The sequence below is a fragment of the Vespula vulgaris genome, chromosome 13 (assembly GCF_905475345.1).
Source record: "Vespula vulgaris chromosome 13, iyVesVulg1.1, whole genome shotgun sequence".
NCBI lineage: Eukaryota > Metazoa > Arthropoda > Insecta > Hymenoptera > Vespidae > Vespula > Vespula vulgaris.
The window spans coordinates 5,248,115-5,269,842 of NC_066598.1; the positions used below are offsets into that span (position 1 = coordinate 5,248,115).

At 27.8% G+C, this 21,728-nt stretch overlaps 1 long non-coding RNA gene and 1 pseudogene across 1 annotated transcript; one reads left to right on the plus strand and one right to left on the minus strand.

Moving 5' to 3' along the window:
• Nucleotides 1-2,367: 2,367 nt before the first annotated feature.
• LOC127068547 (short-chain dehydrogenase/reductase family 16C member 6-like) lies at nt 2,368-10,769 on the plus strand (annotated as a pseudogene).
• Nucleotides 10,770-20,599: 9,830 nt separating this feature from the next.
• LOC127068550 (uncharacterized) lies at nt 20,600-21,725 on the minus strand. The gene is made up of 2 exons (XR_007782967.1): nt 21,286-21,725; nt 20,600-21,190 (listed from the first exon to the last, which is right to left on the minus strand). It is a non-coding gene; the product is annotated as an uncharacterized LOC127068550 (long non-coding RNA).
• Between the last annotated feature and the right edge of the window lie 3 nt (nt 21,726-21,728).

A 21,728-nucleotide genomic window follows, 5' to 3' on the forward strand; every position in this document is an offset into this window, starting at 1 on the left:
ATTCTTTTGTAGAAAACATTCTCTTCACAATTTTCATTTAATTTTAATTTTAATGCTCATTAAAAAGATAAAGATTTTCTACATGAGATCATTTTTTCTAATTTTCAAAATAAAACTTTTCACTTGCGTGAAAATTACTTATTCTTTAAACATGACTTTTGTAAAGAAAATAACATTTTTCAAAAATCGGATACGATAATCTCGTGATAATCAGCGATGAAAACAGGTGTAATTTACAGTAACAGTGCCTATTTATCTTGCGTGTAGATCATTTACATTTACCAATCCTCTTTTTTCTTTTCTGTTAATTATTAACCTTTCCATACATGAATTGGGATGTAATTGTTTGTTTTTTGTTTTATCATCATCATCATCATCATCATCATCATCATCATCTATTCTCACTTTTCAATAACGACAGGTTTTTTCTTTCCCTTCTTAATTTTTTTTTTTCATAGATATTTTTTATTCACATATTCAAAAATTATACGTATTCTTGCTACTTGTAAATGTTTGTAGTTTATTAGTGAAAAAAAGTTAACATGTTGCGTCCTGTGGCATAATTCAAGATGATCAATTTTTGATCAGGCGATAAAGCTTTTATCAGAGATTCACTTTAAGAACGTGGATTCGATGACGAATGATGGAACAGGGAGACATAACTCGATAGAATGAAATATAAGATCTTATTGATAAATAGGTTGGGAAACGAATAAGACAGTAGATAAAATACGAGAATAAATATTTCAAATAAATTATTTTTTCTACAAGTGCTTCTCAATTCGTCGCATTCTATACAAAACTTTTTTAAATAAGAGATCATCAATTCGTCTTTTTATCTTTTAAAGCCGGATGTCTTTAAGCAAAACTCATTGTTTGCCGATGGCCATATTTTTTTATGAATTTTTTTTTTTATACTTTCAATACATCTATCTTTGAGATAAAAAATAGAAAATAAAAAGAACATTCTTTTATGTAAATTAGATAAGATAGTGCTCTTTCCTTATTTTATAGTGTTATTTCTTTTAAGTTCTTGGAAGGACGCTGCTTTAATCAGGAAGAGAACTATAAGATATAAATAATAGCTCTCTAAGATTTATATTTGTAATAATATTTTTGTTGCAGTTATTATTACTCTCTATATCATACTTATATAGAGCAAAGTTAAATTCTGTATTGTTTTTAATCTAATTAGAAATATATAAGTTATTTCTTATAAATTCTTTTATACACTTATTAAACTAAAATTTTTTATTTCCAATCTTCCTATAATATACCCTTTATAATCGAGCACGCTGTCCATTTACATATATAGGTACTATACAAAATTTATTTTCTGATCGTAGAAAAAAGATTGGCAAGAATAAAAGTAAAAATTACATAATAAAAAAAATGTTTTTATATGATTATCGATTTAGTTTAGTCTAATTTAGTTATTTAATTTTAGTTTCCCCATGTTATTCCCGTACTCAGTTGCTCTATTGCGGTAAATTTTGAAGGTAGAAAGAGAGAGATTTCGAATATAGTTAAAAAAATTATAGTTTATATTAACAATATTAAAACTAACTTATCTTTATAAAAATGATATTTTATTCTATATCCATTTCGTCGTTTTTTAAAAACGAGAGAATTGACTTATAACTAAAGTAAGAAATGGAAAACTATGTTTCAATTCCATTGAGATACATATTTTTAAAATAGCAGAAAAATAGTTATTTCTGATCTTTTCCCCGCTTCTGTGGGATTGCTTGAAATTTTTTAATTCAATTTTACGCGTAAGAAGTAATTAAAGGTAGCGATTATTTTCATGCAAAATTTAAATTAAAAGCCCCATTCAAAATCATTGATATTTTATTATAATCTTTTTTAAGAAGTATATCAATCAAAGCAGTAGCTACGCGTTATTATTGTCCTTCTGCATAAGAAAGAGAGCAAGATAACGGATACTAAACAATGTGTACGGCTTGTCACCATATTTTACTATGCTTTTTCTCTTACGCACGAACAAAACAAAAACGCGCAACTTATTCTCTATCTCGGTTGTTTCTCTCTCTCTTCCTATTTCTCTCATGTGTACTTAAACGCAACTTATAAGCATGATTTCTTCCAATCTCTCTGACTTTCTCTTATACTCTCTTACTCTCTCCTCCTTCCTATCTCCCTCTTACCTACGATGAAAACAAACTCTCTCTTATATTATCTCTTTCTTTTATGTCTTTCCTTTCTTTTAGTTTTATTTTATCTTGGCACCAAATTATATTCGCTATAAAAGTTTTATTTCAAAAAAGATTTTTAATTACGTTATTGTGATATAGGATATAACGACATACATGTATTGAAGGTATACAAAAAATTTGGAACAAATTGACTTTTTATTCTGTAAATATCCCACTGTGCAACACTTGATATTATTGCGAGATAAAAGGACACCTCGCGCAGTTCGCTCTCTATTCAGTATTGGTGATTCTAAAGAGAACAAAACAAGTTTCTTTTCTATGAGAAGAAATATGATCGCATTAACAAGTATAGTTTATTTTCATCTTTCTTCTTTTTTCTATTGTACTTCGATTCTAATTAGGTCGATCGACTATTGATTTCTTTACGTATGTAAATAACATTAATCATCGGAACGTTATTCTTCTCACGCATTCACGTTACACTTTTGTAAAAATTGCACGGATATGGGCCAGGAGGATATATCTTTTAGAAATTCTTAGATTAATTTCTAATTACTTTTTCAAAATGAAAATGAATATTATACTAATAAATGTTAATTAATGTAATTCCGTAAATTGATAATAGATAATCCGTAAATTGATTATAGAAAGTATAAAGATACATTTAATCTCGTTATGAAATTTTTGTGATTATTAAATAGAGTGTTTTGTAAAGTTCATCTATGCATAAGAGATAGATTTAATTTAAAAGAATAAAAAAAGTTCCTATAAACATATGGATATTTTATCTTCTTTCTGAGTTATGCAAGTATAATATAAAAAAGGAGATTTGACTTTTATCTTTGCGCTTTATCTTTCATTACATTTTAAATCTTTCTTAAAAGATTTGATTAAATTATGGTTGGTGAATTTTTCAAACAAACGTTACATTTCTAAAGATTTTGGAGAATTTTCGTGTTTTGTCTTTTGTAAATGAAGAAAAATTATAATATCTATCTTCTTTATGTTTTGCAGAGAGACGTCGGATAAGAAACTTAATATCATCCCGAGGAAAAAACAGTGGGGATTTAGTATTTTAAAAAATTATATTCAAGCTACGTCATTCGTATATGACTTTTTCATCGAAGGCCCGATCAAGTATAAAGATGTGCGTATAGGGAATGCTTCTAATATGGTGATGATCTTCAGTGTTTTCTACATATACGACGAGATATAAAATTTTAAACGATCAATCTTTCAACTAAAAATAAAGCATCAAATTAATTTTCTTTTTTTTAGAAGACAAAATGTCTTTGTTACATACAATTCGTAGTATGCTGAGCTTTATCTTGCACTTCCTCATGGACATCATCAGAAACATTCTTAGGATCTTTATTTTACTCAAGTATCAGATGAAGGACGTCTCTGGCAAGATTGCCTTCGTCACTGGTGCAGGCGAAGAGCTTGGAAGGTCACTAGCTCTCGGATTAGCTAATCTTGGTGTCATCGTTGTCATTTGGGATATCAATCAGAAAGGTCAGTTGATTTAGATAATATTTTTTAATTCTTTTTGAAATTTTTTGTTGATTTGATTTGATATGATATGCAGAAAAAGTACATTGTTATTTGTAGATATTTATTTTTATATGCGTTTTGTGCATTTATCTTATATGTATTATTGAATGGATGTATTATTGAATTTACGTATATATATTTTATATAGTAATTAATAAATTTATATTAATAATTACTATTAATATAATATAATTATAATTAATATTATATAATATAATTACAATTAATATTGATGTTAAATAAATTAATAAATTTATTGTTTATTTTATCAAATTTATTAAGTCCTATAGAGACGGATTAAAAATCTGGATATATTTGTATGTATGTATTTCCATAAATGCACGCACGCACACATGTATATATACATATTTATTTATCTATTTATTATGTTATGTATTTTGCCATGAAGATTCAATGAAAGGGATGAGATCATTTTTTTGAGATAAATATAGTCAATAGAGTAGCGTGATAGTCTAATCCTGGTATATTATTGAGATATCAACGTATTAGACTTTCCCACCACTAAATATTTGTGTTATGAATTTGATGGTTTTGGTAAGGCTTATATACATGTATTCGTACTACGATTTATTAAGAATATGAATAAAGTATATTTAACAAAGAGTTTAACTGCACATATGACATTGTATTGTATAATCATTCATATTCGCTAACTTGTTAAACCAACAAATGTTATGTAAGGTTCAGAGTACAGTAACAATCTTCTTTAATATCCAACTTTCTATTATAGTGCCTTTTTTGTAGATTAATTTAATATAATTTATAAATAAACCGAGCCCACTAGAATTGTGAGCATTTATAGAACAAGATTATATGTACATATAATACAAGACCATTCAGGAAGTATGAGTATTTCTAATACTTTGATTTTATGTTGTCATTACCACTTTCTTTCACTTAGAACTTTCTCTTACGCAGTACAATTTTCATCATTATTATCATCCGTTAACATTTGATATAAAACGTAAAAAAAAGATTAGATTTAAAGGTGTAAAAATAACTTTAAACATGTAATTTATTCTTGTTATTCTCGATGATTTATCAAAATAGTTAAATTCAATTAAATTATACACAGATTCTATAGTGAAAGAATTTTTAATCAGCCAAATCATGTAAGATTCGCCTATAATTGTAGAAATTTATAAATGAAATTAACACTTAATGTTGTAATTTATTAGGTCAGTACTTTTAAATACTTAGTCAATATAGTGTATATAATAAAATATCAGTATGTAATATAAATGACGCAATCCTGACACTTAATTATTTATACATATACATATTGGCCATTTATTTTACAAAATACTTACCATTAAGTAAGAAAAAGTACTAACCAAATGAATAAAAGTGAATCTAAATCTTAATAGATTTAACATTTGATTATTAGAAGTGATATAGTCTAAATATAGATTAAACATTCTAAGAGAAACATTAATTAATTATATTAACAGACGATTCTATACATCTCTAACATTTTTTTGTTGCAATGAAGAAACTTTTACTTGGATAAAATCCTATATACATCGAACGGAAACTAGATTCTATAAAGATTAACATAGTATTGAAGGTTTCAGCAATACCTTTGCGAAATTTTATTTTGTTATTTGTAATTTAACTTTCTGAAAATTTTTTTTAACCGTACTTATATCTTGTAATGTTTAGATGGAACTTTGCGATATTAAAGTCTGCAGAATTCGGGGTATACTATTCAAAGAATCGTAGCATTTACGCACGCTTCCCTTTCAACACGAAAATTCTTCTTTGATACCAGCGGCGCTGAAACGGGGAAACAAGACGATCGGAGTTAAATTCTCCACTTAGGGGTTATATACACCTAAAGAATTAAAAAAAACATTTTTTCACATATATTTTTACTCGATAAAATTATCCTTTAGGAATATTTTCGAACAATTTCATCAGAAAATAAAAAAACAATTAACGAAATCGTTTGAAGTCGACTTTGTCGAGTCTTTTTTTTTCCAAACCATATATTTCAATTCGAAGCGAATATCTTGAAAACGACTGAATTGATTTGAATGAAATATGGCACGATTATCTCTCATATTATTATCTAGTCTTTATTATTTTATCCATTATCTAGTCATATAGACAATTTTTTAAGAGCCATAATTTCTTTTTAATCATTGAAAAATTATTGAAATTTGTTGTAGAAAATCACATATTACCCGATTTTTTAAATCGAAATATCAAAAATCGACTTCCTTGAGGATTATATCTTTTAAAGGCTTTTTGGTTATTTTCATTTTTTATAATATTTTGAAAAAATATTATTGACATCACTAATGCTATACAAAACGGCTCTGTTTAGTTCGACATTGATTTAATGTCATGTAACAAAAATGACAAAAATTGCCCTATTTTGAACTGTACAGTATGCAGCCCCTTAATTAAATACTCAGTTGTAAGTATCATATTCGGCAAAAGATTTATTACAGCACTAAGACGCCATTGATTGCTCTAAAAACGATCTAAATTCATCCATTTTCTCAAAAACTATTTATAGTACATGAAAGTACATCAGTAATTTCGAATAAATCATAATGGTTGTGTATTGTGTCAAATCCACCAATTAGATTAATCTCTTACAAAAAACCTAATAATATCATTATTTGTTTATATTATTTAAATTAATCTTATTTTGAACTTCACGTCATTAACACACAAGTCTTGACAAGGTCATATTCCTACCAATTTTTTTTTCTTTTCAATTCTCTAAGTCCTCGACCAATATTCACTCATATTACCTTAAATTGTCACTCACTTCCCACAGACAGTGATATAACAATTATATCAGTAAATAATTAATCAGAGATAAATCACTACAAATCTGTATTTAGTTGATTTATAGGCCGTCTACGGTAAATGTTGTGCAAGCTGCATAACTAACATAGGCCGTTCAAACAATCAAATTTAGTAAATTTTTGACTCAGAATGTGACAATCCTTTCCTGTAAGATAAAATAACTTGTATAATAAGAGAATTATAGATTTTTAATCTTAATTAATACATACATAAATGTACCTTATTTCTATTATACACAGTTATTCCTAATTTATTTCTAATAGAATTTTCATCTCTCATCGAATACAAATAAATAGAGATATTTAATTACATTTGTCAATGGTATATGTATATGATTTATTCGTTACATCAGCCGATCTGAGATAAGAACAGTTATAATAGTTAATTTAAAATAAGTAAGTTTCAAATGAATTTACGATCAGAATAAGTACATAATAGCTGTTTTTAATCCGTAAATCAAAACTTAAAGATGCTTAAATAAATGATTAATTGTTTTTGTTACTTTTCAGGTATCGAAGAGACGATGAAAGTAATAAAAGTTGCTGGTGGTACTTGCTACGGTTGTTTGCGATCTTTGCAATTGTGAGGACATTTATAAAACGGCAGCTTTACTTAGGAAGGAAGTTGGAAAGGTGAAAAAACATTAAAAACACAAAATTGTTTAAGGAATAGGCTGATAAATTCTGTCGATTTTAACTCGAGGTTTTGTTTAGAGAGATCATATCTCCTTTTTCTGAGAATGATAGTTTTTGGAACAAATGAGTTCTTGTGTTAATGACGTACTCGCTTGGAAAAAGATAGTAAACAATAATCTAATGTGGGAAAACATTATGGGGCGGTACAAGCGATGATGTACGATATTTTATTATTCATCAAATGTTCGTTACAGTGAACATATATTTTAACGTAAGCTCCGTCGATGGAGTTGCCTGCTCCATTACATTATTGCGGCAGTACAAAGAAACGTATTGCAGGACCTGTATAGACGTGCGGTAAGCAATGCGTGCAAGATACATTGCCGCAAACAGGACAGACGTATCTTCATCATACTTTCATTTTTTCGATTTTTAATGTTATTTAGGAGGATGAATATAAATCTTTCAGATATTTAGAGTTTTTTTATCAAAATTATTTGAAAATTTTCGCCAAATATCCGAACTGTTCTTTTTATTTTTATCGTAATAATCTTTGTTTCTAACGTCTCAAATTTCGCGATATTGTTTAATTTTTTGTATTAGAAGTTCATTGTCAATCTCATCGGTAACGATGTTTTGCGATGAACCATCACATTGCATCGCATGATTCATAACTTGTTTAATTATCGTTATCATACACAATATTTGATGCTATGCTGTTATACGTAGATCATAGAATATTCTTATTCAAGACCTTTTCTAATTTATAGGTAACCATTTTGATAAATAATGCAGGAGTAATAAATATTAGAAAGTTCTGGGAGACTCCGGACAATCTTCTTACTCGTACAATGAACGTAAATATTATGAGCCATTTTTGGGTAAGTAAATCTATAATATATTGCTTATATTCTAAATTTTAAATAAATTCATTTATTATTACTGTCAGATATTATTGTTTCTTTATAAAAATGAAATATTAACGTAGGGGTGGATTACACAGTACTAGTAATAAATAAGCAACGTAATATGTAAATGTATAGATATAGATATTGTAATGATTGTGTGGTTGCAAAATGCACTTTTTTGCATTTTCCTTTAGATTGACAGTTCTTCCTATTTTTTTTTGTCAAGTCCTTTGCACCGGGAAAAGTGTCATAAAAACTACAGGTCAGATTTTCCTAAATAAATCATATAAGTACGCTCTGTATTTATACTTGCACGTGAATACTTTCTGTGTTTGTGTATGCGTAGATACTTACATATATTTATTTGCATAATGTTGTACTCCAATAATTTCGATCATACTAATGTAACATAAATAGCTTTGAAAATAGATTTTCTATTGTTTATGTTGAACATAAAATTTTTACGAGTCAAGAAATTCATAGAAAAAAGAAAAGAAATTTTTAATTTATCAAATTCTTTCTATAAATTAATCAATAGATAATCCCTTTCTACAAATTAATCAATAGATATCTAATAAAATGAGAAATTGCTGTAATTGAAATGATTATTGTCTGGAAATTTGTCATTCGATTCTACATTTATCAAATCACGTGCAACGTTGTTAATTTTTATATCACTTATTCGTAATTATTCTCCAGTATAGCACGATGTTTATGTTATGAAAGAAGTTGCGATCATCCATTCCATTTAAACTTTATGTAATATAATACAGTGAAAATATTTATACGTCTTAAATATGATTAAATCGCTCTTTGTAATGAGTAGAAACCAATAAGATATGCTTCCTTTTTAAATATACAAATGGATTATAAATTAAGAACCAATTGAATATTTTTTTTGTTAGAAGTAATAGAAAAGAAAAATATTAGGAAAACATGGTTTCATGTGTTAAATATTTCAAGAATACGAGATAAAATATCTAGAAGTTCAATGATCTTTAGTTTTTCTCATGGAACACACTATATTTTTTTAATTAATAAGATATTTTAATCAATTAGTTATAAAAAATTATTAAACGAGTGTAGGCTTATAATTGAAAATGAAAACTTTTTAATTATTTTTAAATGTTTCTGCTATATTAAAATAGCATAAATAGATAAGTGACAATGTTTTGGATCCATTTAAAGAGAAAAATAATATTGGCTAGCTAGATTGATCAAATTTATTGTGTGATATTAGTACAATAAAAGAATTACATATATATGTAACCGACCAGATCTTTCTATTGTAATTAAATATAAAATTTTGGTACGATGATATATATTCCTACTGGAATCATAAATTCTTATGATAATAAAAACTGCGTTTTTACAGACAGTGAAAGCATTCCTTCCAGGAATGATAGAAAGCAACAAGGGTCAAATTGTGAGTATAGCAAGTGTAGTTGGTCACATAGGGTTTCCAAAATCGGTAGAGTATTGTACTTTAAAATGCGCAGTTGTTGGATTCAATGAAGCATTACAAATGGAATTAATGGTATATATTTTTCTTAATTTAGTATCTTTATTTGTTTTTAAAAATTCCAGTTGATGGAGTACATTTTTATGTGTTTCTTTATTTTTGTCATTTATATATTCTTTTTAGTACAAAGATATAATATCAACACTACAGTAGTATGTCCTTATTTCATTCACAGTACGGGCATATCTATAGATGGATATTCTCGGTATGAATGTTTAATACATGTAAAGCAAGTTGCAGAACAAATATGTTAATAATAAATATTTGTTTCAGGTTTTTGCCGACTCTTAGTCCTAAAGAAGTCGCTGAAAAAATAATAACATCCTTGCGATGTAACAAGAAGTTAATTTTGATCCCAGCATACTTCCAATTTCTACTACTTTTTAAATAGTATAATCAATTTCTCTGTAAATTTTACTTGTACATTTATAACTCTTACAATTAATTTTTATCGTTTACAATTTAAAAAAACAAAACTAAATAAAATTTCAGAATACTTCCGCGGTTTTTCATTCGTATAGTATTATGTTGTTTAATCAGAGATGTTTCACCTACTTATGAACCGATAGAAAAATCATCGATTAATGGTATAAAGACAAATATAACTATGAAGATCCAGGATGATGATGCCAAACATCAATAATTAATTAGATCCAGTTCTTTATTAGTGTCTTTTTATTATAATTACTACTTATAATTTAAGCGATCAAGCAGATAATTAATTAGTATATATTTTCCTACGAAAATGGCTGTTAATTCGTAAAAATCGATGCAAGTCCGAAAATTTAAATATGTTGTAAAATTCTAATAATTAATAGCTGTAGAGATGGAGTGTCGTATGAAATCTGCAAAATTCGAGAGGTTGCTAAAATTTTATCTGGAACCTCCGAGACAATGTGTGTACGGAGCAAGAGAGATTAATAAACTGCCTGATATTCGATGCTTTAATTTAGTAAGAGCGTTACATCAACAAGCGATATAAAAACAACTCTATCAGCATTTCTTGTAAACACACAAAAATACAATAATCACGATATTGCGACGTAAACAGTGTGAATTTTCGTATCATATTATGAAATAAATCATTTACTGATGTAAAATTATGTATAAAAAAATACGGATTACCAAATAAAGCACAGAATCGTCATTCGGGAAATATCATAAACATAAAAAAATATCGATCATAATAAGTAAAACCTATTTAGAATTTTCTCAATTATCCTTTTTTTTTTATAAATATGTTTGACAAAAAATCGATAAAAACTATTCATTGGCCGTTGCGTTTATAATTCATACTCTCTTAAATTTCACTCAAAAATTCCAATTAATTATCCAATTAATGGGATCAGTTACGCAAGCGCAAGATTCATTAATGCATATCTTTGTCTCTTTCTGTTTCACTTGTTTTCTAGGAAAAATATTTCGCTATTTTTATTCGGATCCCCAAAATTTGCTATTATTTATTACATAATTTGAGCATGATATATACAAGTATATATTTAGCAAACGTCATGTCGCCAAGTTCTCGAGATCTTTTTCCCTCTCTTTCTTGCATGATCGCACGCATGAGTATAATTTCGTTTTGCAAAATTTGTGGTACTACTAATAGTTAATGGGCATCTAAAATTAAATTATCTCATATATAATAGTCTTTATATGTCTTATCATTCAATAATTCACAAATAATTTTAATTTCTGAATTTTCTTGCAAGTTTCAAATTCTAATATGATAATAGCACTAGGATAATAGGAATTATCTTATCGTTATAACGGCATTTTTGCTTAAAGCATCTACATTTTTCATTCGTAACTCTGGCCTATGCTTTATCTTAGTCTTCTAAAAAGAAATCATTTAGCAATACGCGTAATTATGTACTTTATGCCCATAATGTTTGGAAACTCAGTGCAATCAGTAACGATTTTAAAATCTATGCTTAGCAAATAAGTACAAAATTTTTCGAGCTCTTTTACCAAGATAAGAGCTCATAGCTATTGTAATTTCTTTCTTCAGGTTTTGTCTTACAAATCATGAAATAAATTGGATGAAAATAATTATCATTTAGAGATCGTTGCATTAATTCATTTGCATCATGACTCTACTTAAGTTATTGTGTTCAGGCATCGGCGTCTGATTATTGGCCCGTGTCAGCACGCGTAGCCGTATATCAGCAATTTTATTATTTTCGTTTACTATTATAATAGGTACGCGTAAATAACTTCAATAAATAACTTCAGAATAGTTTAACAATATTTTTTTAAATGATCGATACATAATACTACATTGCAAACATCACATTTAAAAACTGTTTCTTTTCGAATTAACATAGATAAGCATACAATGCTTCGTTTTGATGTTTTATCTTCCCTTATTCGTGTTGGAGGTATTCGTATAGGAAAATGGCTGCCAGTATATGGTGTTAATAAATCATTGATAGATGATGCCTTTCTTATTCATATACGTTTGCTAAATATTTTTCAAAAACTTCTTCGGCTAATCTTTACTTGCGGAATATTCGATTTTTTATTGTTTTTGAAAATTATATAATTGTTTAGTAACGTCATGTCTATAATAAATATTTTTTTTATAAGCTTTTTTGTATTTTCACATAGTGTGAAATTTGCTTAATATTTGATTGCCAATATGAACTCTACCCATATACTTATTACAATTTATTACTACTGATGGTTTCAAAATTTTTTGTCCGTTATATCAGTTTTCTTTCCGTTTCGGCAAAATCTAAGGTATGCATAGTTATTAATAAAACATCTTTTTTATCCTTTCACTTTTATGGCTTATTTTATATTTGATGTAAAAGATACAATAGGTTCTCTCTTTTCTAATCGGAGAAATTTTAGTTCCCCAGGCATTCCTTTTCTATTCATTCTCGCTATTCCACATACGTTTGTTTACATATTAGATAATTCCTTATATAAACTCGGTGAACTGTACCAATTACATATTATGTACCATTACATATTAGATAATTCCTTATATAAACTCGATGAACAAACAATATTTTTTGTACAGTAGTCTACTCTTTTTTAACAAATTTATTACAATATTTCTGTTAGCAGATCCAGTGTTAGTTTTGTTTTTTCTTATATATATTTTAAAGCTGTGTACATATCTTGTTTCACAATCACACAGTTTATAAAACTTAAAACCAAATCTCGCTCGTTTAGTTCGAATAAATTGTATATAATATAAACTGCTTTTACACTGCATTAACGATTCATCAATCAATATATTTTTATTTGGTACATACATACGAATAAAATTTTTATAATATCAGAAACTTCTTGAATTTTTATTAATGGGTTGCTAGAGATATTACTGGAAAAATTTTAATTTGTACTGATGTCGATAAATCTGTTACGGTATATAACGTCCTGTTTCTATACTTTTATCTTTGGTTTAATAACTCTGAATAATGTACTTAGGAAGTAAACTCATCAAAATGTTTAAAGCAATAAATATCTTTAGTTCATTGTCTGTAACTGGTACAAAATTTGCATTAGTTGATCTGTATTTATTTGTTTTCGAAATTAGACTTTTATAACTAGTTCTTCATTAAAACATAAATCAGGGACTTTCCTTCTTAACAGATTTAATGTACTTACAGTTTAGTGTATTATAGTTTTACATATCTTCGTTATTTGATGAAATATAAAGAATGTGCCTTTGAGTATATCCTATTTCTACACTTGAATCCGAATAGTCAAAATAGTTAGTATCCATTGGGGCAAGTAAATACTATTTTGAATTGTAAAATTAGGTACTTTTTAAATTTAGATTTAGATTTAGATTGACACAACTTACTCTTAACGGTAGTTAGAGAGATCTATACAACAGTTAACAAAAGTAAAATTTGTTAAGAATGCAGTGAAAATAGCTCAAATACTAACAGATTGATGGCAAAACGTGAACTGTGTCATGCATGAAATGTACCACTTATAGATGCAATTGAGTTAATACAGCTGTGTATCCGTCTACTCGCATCGATGTGTAATTCAATTTCGATACTTGCATTATAAATTCTTAAAACAGTTTCGTATCAAAATTCTTTTTAAAATATCGAATGCTGCTCTTGTCTCATTATTATATTCAAGTAATTTCTTTTTTTATAAGGTCACTTAAAGGTTTTGCAATAGTTGAATAGTTACAAATAAATTTATCCTGATATTAAATAGTTACAAATAAAAATATCCTGATAAACCTAAAAACATTGTACGTTTCTTATATGTTTTGGTTTCGAAAAATTAATTACAGCTGCTATTTTTTCTTCAGATAAATTTTTCAGATAAATTTTATCATTTTCAATCGAATGTCCTAGAAATTCAATGTGTTTTTGTATAAACACACTTTCTGAGCTACTTATATAGTTAAGGTTCGTTAAATCTTTCTCGTCCATTACCAGAATAATTATGTTTTCTATAATAAAATAATATCTTGGGTAATAAGAATACGGAATACTTGATTTATGTATTATTACAATATAAACGGAGCATTGCAAAGTCCTAATGGCATTTTGAGAAATTGATGTTGATCCTCTCAAAATTGTTTTTTGAGAAATTGGTGTTACAATCACATTGTATATTTTACTGTCATCATTGACTATTCACGAAAAAAACTGTTTTTCAAATCTATCAAACTAAAAATACATGCATTCTGTAACCGATACAATTCTTCAACTAAAGAAAAAAGATCAGGTATCTCTTTCTCGTTACTTTATTCAATCAATCAAATTGTTAATAATTGTTAATAACACTCAAGGTTATCTTTTCCTTTCTACGACCACTACTACTCTTGTATACTTTGAGTATAGGATTCAACACATCTTATCAATTCACTTATTTTTATTTTTCTATGATCCCTTTTTTCGGTATGAGCAATCTACGCGATTTTTGGTTAATCTCTCGTTTTTAAGAATAAGACGCATAATTATAATTGATCGTTTTACGCTGCTGGCTTATACATTTTAATTAAACTTTTTAATTCTTCATGCATCTCAGTATGAACACGATTAAAATTTAAAGATATGTCGTCATTAGAAGTAATCTGCATTAAAAACGAGACTGATACGGTCGAGGTCAATTTTTAATTCGGCTATAATGTCGGTGATAATTACATCTTTCATATTCATTGAGTCGTTCGATACAATGTAGACTGTAGTTGGAAATTCTTCGTAATCTATTTTAATTGTCATTTGTATATAGTCTAAAGGTTACATTTTATTCTCTTTACCAACAAATTTTGATAAGCTAATCTCGAGGCTATGAAAATTATTTAAATCAATTTTTTATCAACGTCTTCACTAACGCGTCAACATATTAAACTAACGCGACTATAAGTATCGATCAGTCATGTCATTGATAAAAAACTATTTCCTCCTAAATTTCTTTATTTTTCGTAGAAGTAGAAATAATATTAATATCCGATGCACGGATACAGAGGGCTTTCATATTCAGTTGTCTTATGCTCAAACGATTGGCATTTAAGCTAATCACTCAATGTTTTGGGGTTATATTACGCATTTCATTTGTAAATATCTAACAGAGTTTAGTTTTTAGCGCCACATCAAAAATCGAAATTTTTCTCAAGCACGATAATTTATGAATCAGTTGAACGCATATAATGACATTGATAGGAAAATGCCCGTGAAAAACTTAAGAAACGACGGAATTCTTAATTTGTTACGGTCCGCCATTTGCGAAAGGTATGGCTTGATAGAAGCTCGGAAATACCAAACAATTTATCTTTTTCGGAAATACTGTTTCTATGGCTGTTTTCATCACTTTTCGCTCGAAACTTGTGTGATTTAAGCGACAGATACAGACAAAATATGAACTACAAATCATCTGTGTATAAACTTGTTTGGTTATATACCCCTTTTACGCATATATAACAATCGGTTATGTGTGGGTTACAGTAGGTAGTATTTAGTAAATTATGAATTTACACTATTTTTTTAGATGTATATCTTTTTTTGATGGTAGCGTGCGTCTCGCAGTGGTGCTAGATACAATGTCGGTATGCGTTTGTTTCACAATATAAATGTAGTGAAAATAATAAATATTATTGACACATAAAAATTAATATATAAATTTAGATAAAAAATAAGATTTTGTCGAAATAATTTTCTTTAAAATTATTAGTGAATATTTATATATTATTTTAATGCAAATTAAAACAAGTTCATTTCCATAGTATCTATGAGGTTACTTCCAGCGCTGTTCTTTTACGTAGTCCTCCTATATGACTAGTCCACTCTATACTATTTCAACTACTGCTGTTACTAGTACTATATTTACCTACTACTATTGATAATAATAATATAGTATAATAGTAATAAAAATGTACGTAATTTATATATCCCTAAATATTATTTAATACATTTTATATTATAATAGTAAATACAATGGCGGCATGTTAGTATTTGAAAATCTAGGATTGATTGTCATAAGTATGTTATGCTTCTAAAATGCGCACCAATTCTCGAATCGGAAGATTATGAATTACGGGAATCAACAATTTCGAGCAGAAGGCACTCGTTATAAAAAGTTATAAGCTTCTCTTCCATTTTACGTTCGTTTCGTTTATGAAAGGAAGAGATAGATATTGAGAGTAGAATGAATGGAAGTGTAGCGTAAATGAGACAAAGAACAAATAGGATAAAGTAACGGCTAGGATAAATAATCGGAATTTGCGAAGCATGTGTACGGACGTGAGTGGGGATAAGAAAGAAAGGTGACGGGATAAATGTGGAAAAAAGGAAATAGAAGTGAGCTTTGAGTAGTCTGATCTAAGAATAAAGAATAAAGAAGAATTGTATCATTGTAATATAGTAATTAATAAAATCCTTATTAATTATAAGAATAAGTGATTTGAGTTTTGCTAGTCTATTTCTTCTAAGTAGGGTTGCGAAAAATATCCTATATTTATTATTAACAAAATTGAAGTTTTCGGATGGGCGGTCCATTAAATAAAGAGATGAAAAAGTTGATGCAAACCGCACGTTGCAGTACGAGTGATTATTTCATGAGTATAAGTGGAAATGGAGTAATTTGTGATGGTATTTTCATACGCAAACAGATTAACGTGTTTAAAATCTGAGAATTGTCATTGGGAGAATTTTCATCGATGTCAATAGTAAATACGAGGTAATATCATCTTACTTTTTTATCAATTTAATAAAAAAAAAAGCGCATATAGCCAAAATTAAATCAACAAGTATACGGTAATGATTTGGATTACAATGGAGTGCAATCAGTAATTTTAATGAATAACTGTAAAACTTATGTATTCTATAAAAGAGTATATATAATAGAATTAGACAAATGTTTGTTTAAATCTAAGAAATATATTTTGATCGAGGATATATTTAACAGTGTTAGTTTAATATTGAATAAAATCTTTTAAATATATTAACGTTAAAATTTCCACATTACAAAATGATAATTTTTATAAATATGTCAAATTCAATAATAATATAGTAAATGTGAGAATCTTTCTTTATTCGATATTATTTGTTCCATAAACAGTTTTGTATCATAATTAAAGGATTTATTACAAGATCCTATATCTTGTTATATAAAAAATAATGGTAAAAATATTAGTAATGATGAAAATAAAAAAAAAAATGAAACAATTATCCTTTATAATTCTCACAATTATTAATAAGCAATTTAATAATTTTGAGAACATAAGAAAATACGCTATTGTGAATATAATGGATTTTTTAAGCATATAAAAATTAAATACTTTTTCACTTTTGTAGCAATGATATACGAAGATGAAGGTAGAAGGGAAAGTGATAAGAAACGATATGTAAATTTATCATATGTATAAATTTGTCACGTTTTATGATGTAATTCAAAATGATTTTGGTTAGGCCGAAGTCTTTACCTTAAGGGATTGACCTTAAATAAATCCGGATTAACGACGAGAAAAAGAGACAGGTCAATAGGGTGAAATAGAAAGAAATCAGATAGATAAGAAATAAGATAAATCATGAATAGTAGATATAAGTAATAGTATAAAGATTTCAAGTTCCTTAACTTTTCTATAAGTGATGGATTCTCATTTATATGAATTAGTCTGACAATGTTAAATAGGAGTTAAAAGAATATTGTCTATTTAATATAGTCTTATAAATTTATTAGTGTCTTTATAAAATACGGAATACAGATTTATCAATTGATCATTGGTTCTACAAACTGCAGAATATGGACTTATTACTTAATTGCCAATGTTACAGTATGCAAAATACGGATTTATTGATTAATTACCGGTTTTACCTATTACAGAATCACGAATGTACTGTCTAATTTGTGATTGCATTTATAGAATGACAAATACTACTTGTCTTTTCAGATTTTTCTGACTTCTCCTTTTTCAAACACATCTAGTTCATAATCTGCAGAGAGATTTACAAAGGGTAAAGAGTTTGCTTTCTATTGTACAATATCACCGTTACGACTCTAATTGGTTTAAATTTAATTATTAGGTCTAAATTTGCACTTGGATCATAATTCTAACATATTTGGATACCTCCTCAGAGGAGATGTCAGAGTTGATTAGTGATTATGGAGGATTAATTAATTCCACCGAAACTTTTTGAGAGATGCATATTTTTCTAAAATTTTCTATTGAAATGGTACAAGAAAGCAAATCAAAAAATAATATAATTACCAAGACATATGAAATTGTTTTGAAAACGTGTTCATCACAGTTTGAGTCCTTTTCTAATCCGTTTAAAGAAAATTAATAAAAATAAAAATAAGAATTTTTATAGCAATAGTATGCAAATATGCCTTGTAAGATATAGTGAAATTTGATAAAATAAACAAGCAATCCTGAAACTGAAGAAAGATTTTCAAAGTTGAACTTTATCCGTATTGAAACATCAATTAGTATAGAAAGATCTCTACACTAGTAAGTCAGAAAATCAGAAAAGTAATATTCTTTTGGTATATATCATTTTATGATTTCGTAATTTACAATTAGAAATTTCCGATCTATTTATTTACCTATTTTCTATCAGAACAATGGCAAAATAACCAAATACAAATGAATTTCATGATATAAACAGTAGTGAAGACAAATTCCAGATAGACATTTATACAAAAAAGCACGATATAGATAGAAAAACAAATATTAATCCGGAAGAAAACGATAACAGTGATAATGATAATTTAACCAAGAAGAAAACGAATAAATCTCTAGATAATGATAGTGATGAAAGTAGTATAGAAGAATTTTTTCAAAATTTATCATACTATAGAAAATTATAGGGAACGAAATTTTGATTTTTTTTTTTTTTTTACAAAAAATGTTCTTCAATGTCTACAAATTCATATAAATCAAATATCACTATTAATATATTACTTGATTATACCATTATATTATATAATATGATGCAAGTCCTAGGTCCACGTTTTTGCAACGAAGTGCCGCCAAGTTGTTGGTAGGTAATGTCCGAGATGACTCAGAGTATAAAAGGTTAAAGATGTCAAAGATGTATTGGAAATGTTCGACGACAAAAGTGAGAATATTTACAGATGGATCTTAATGTTTAAAGAAACTGCCGAAATGGGGTGCATGCTCAGAAACGCAGAAAGTTATTTATTGCAAAAGATTGTTAAGAGGTTCAGAAAAATTATTCGTCAATTTTGAATGAAAAAAAAAAAAAAGCACGATGAATCATATCAGGCGTACATCTACGTGTATTGGGAATGGCCAGTTATACAGAGATTAAATTAACAGCTAAAATTTAATATTTTATAATTCATGGCATTCAGGACGATGAAGCAAATGAGTCAATATTATGCAATGTTTTTACAATAAAAAAATTGAAAAAGAAATTTGTCCCATACGAAATTCAAAAAAAATAATTTGAAGTCTAATGTGAAGATTCAGAAGATTAATAAAACGAGAATATCGAATCAAGGTCAAGGTGATGAAAAATTAAGATATTGTTTTAATTGCAGAAATAAGACGCATTTAAGCTTGAATTGCCTGGACAAGATCAAAGATCCAAAATGTTTTAAGTGCAATGAGTTCGATCACGTATCAGCAAAATGTCAAAAATTTTGACAAGTTTTCAAGCAGAAATAAAAATCAATGGTTTGACATTTATTTTCAGGTTTGATGTTGCGTTAAATGATTTTCTAGATCACAATGTATTGATTGATGGAATTGTAGCTATTGTAACTATGGATAAAGAAGACATGGAATTAAAGCGATGACATCTGCAAATTTAAAGTCATAAATAATTATATATAATTACACACACACACACACACACACACACACACACACTGGCCTAAATAATATTAAGTCCACCTTTTGTTTTAATTATTTTATGCAATAAGAATATTTTATGTAATATTTTTTACTTTATTCGTCATAATTGATTCTTCTTAAGATGAATTACAAAAGATATAGTTTAATTGAATAATATAATTTATGCAATGTCTCCGATTCGATTTAAAACCATGCTTCTTTTATACCATTTATGAGTTCCACAGCATATAGTTTCCATGCTAAAATTTCCTAAAGATTTTCTATAGGATTAAAGTCAGAACTTTTTAATGGCCAAGGCAAGATATCAATATTTGTTATTTGAAATTATGCATTTACAGTTTTTGCATCATGAATTGCAAAATGGTAAAGTGAGATAGTCGAGCGAGAATATGATCTGCTCTTTGTGAAGTGTGTTTGTTTATAAATAGAAAAGAGAGAGCTGAGATATTGGAAGTAAAGATAAGATGAAAATGAGATAAGTAACAAATAGGATATCAGAATTTCTGAATGCACCCATGTGAATTAGATTGAGAAAGGTGACAGAGAAGAAGTGAAAAAAGAACAATATATCTTGAGTGAAACAAAGAAAAAAGAGGATTGAAGGTAGTTTGAGTAAACTAACCTAAGAATTAAAAGCAAAGAGATAAAAGCTGTATCATTATAATATAGTAATTAATAAATCCTTGTTAACCATAAGACCAAATGATTCGAGTTTCTCTAGTTCATATCTTCTAAGTTACAAAAATATCCTATATATAAGTACTTATTAATCTTTTTATATGTATAATTAAAAATTAATTCCTATACTATAAAAATGATATCAATGTATAAACAGTGTTAGTTTTAATAAATGATTCTTTATAAGATAGAATAAATACGGCGGTGGACATAACATAGACTTAACGACGACTTTCGCGTATGTAGCTGTCGAAAAGGTGAAGAGGTGAAACTTCAAAGTAATCGATTATCGATGTGGTTTAACAACTGCGACTAAAATATGAAGTCCTTGCGATCATACTCTGAATTGCAATAGTACATTGGTGTCGTTTCGCAGTCCTGTGTGATTCTCAATTGTGTAGGTAAAGATTGCAATAACTTCTATAGAGGTTATGCCACTGTCCTAGAAATATTATTAATCGATTCGTCAAGACAAATTACACAAGGAACAAGCCTTTGTACAAACGGATTCGAGGTTTTGAAGATTATTTCATTTCTCGTTTCGTTGATTTTCGCGTATGCAGACCCTGGTCATAACGTGACAAATTGAAATCTTTTCCAAATCCTTTGAAACCGGTTTCCATTAATGTAGTTTAACAAGACTAACTAAAATAAAACTTACATGCGAGGATATTCATTGAATTGCAACATAGAATTGCCGTTCTTTCGTATACCCATGCAATCCTCTCACTAAAGATCGTAATCACTTGTATAGAAATTCTGCCAGATTCCTGGAAATGTTAACAATCGATTCGACAGCTTCTCTGATTTCATTACATTTCACCAGATCTCATTAGATTTTACCAAATATTACAAGATTTTATCAGATCTCCCAAGATTTCTCCAGAATTCACCAGATTTCATCACATTTCACTAAATTTTAATAGATTCTCCAGATTGTACCTCGAACTCAGCAGATTTCCTCCTAATTTCCCTAGATTATACCAGAATTCACCACATTTCACTTGATTTCAACAAATATCACCACATTTTCTAAAATTTTTCTAGAATACATTAGATTTCCCCAGATTTCATCGGATTTTCACAGATTTCCACAGATTTCGC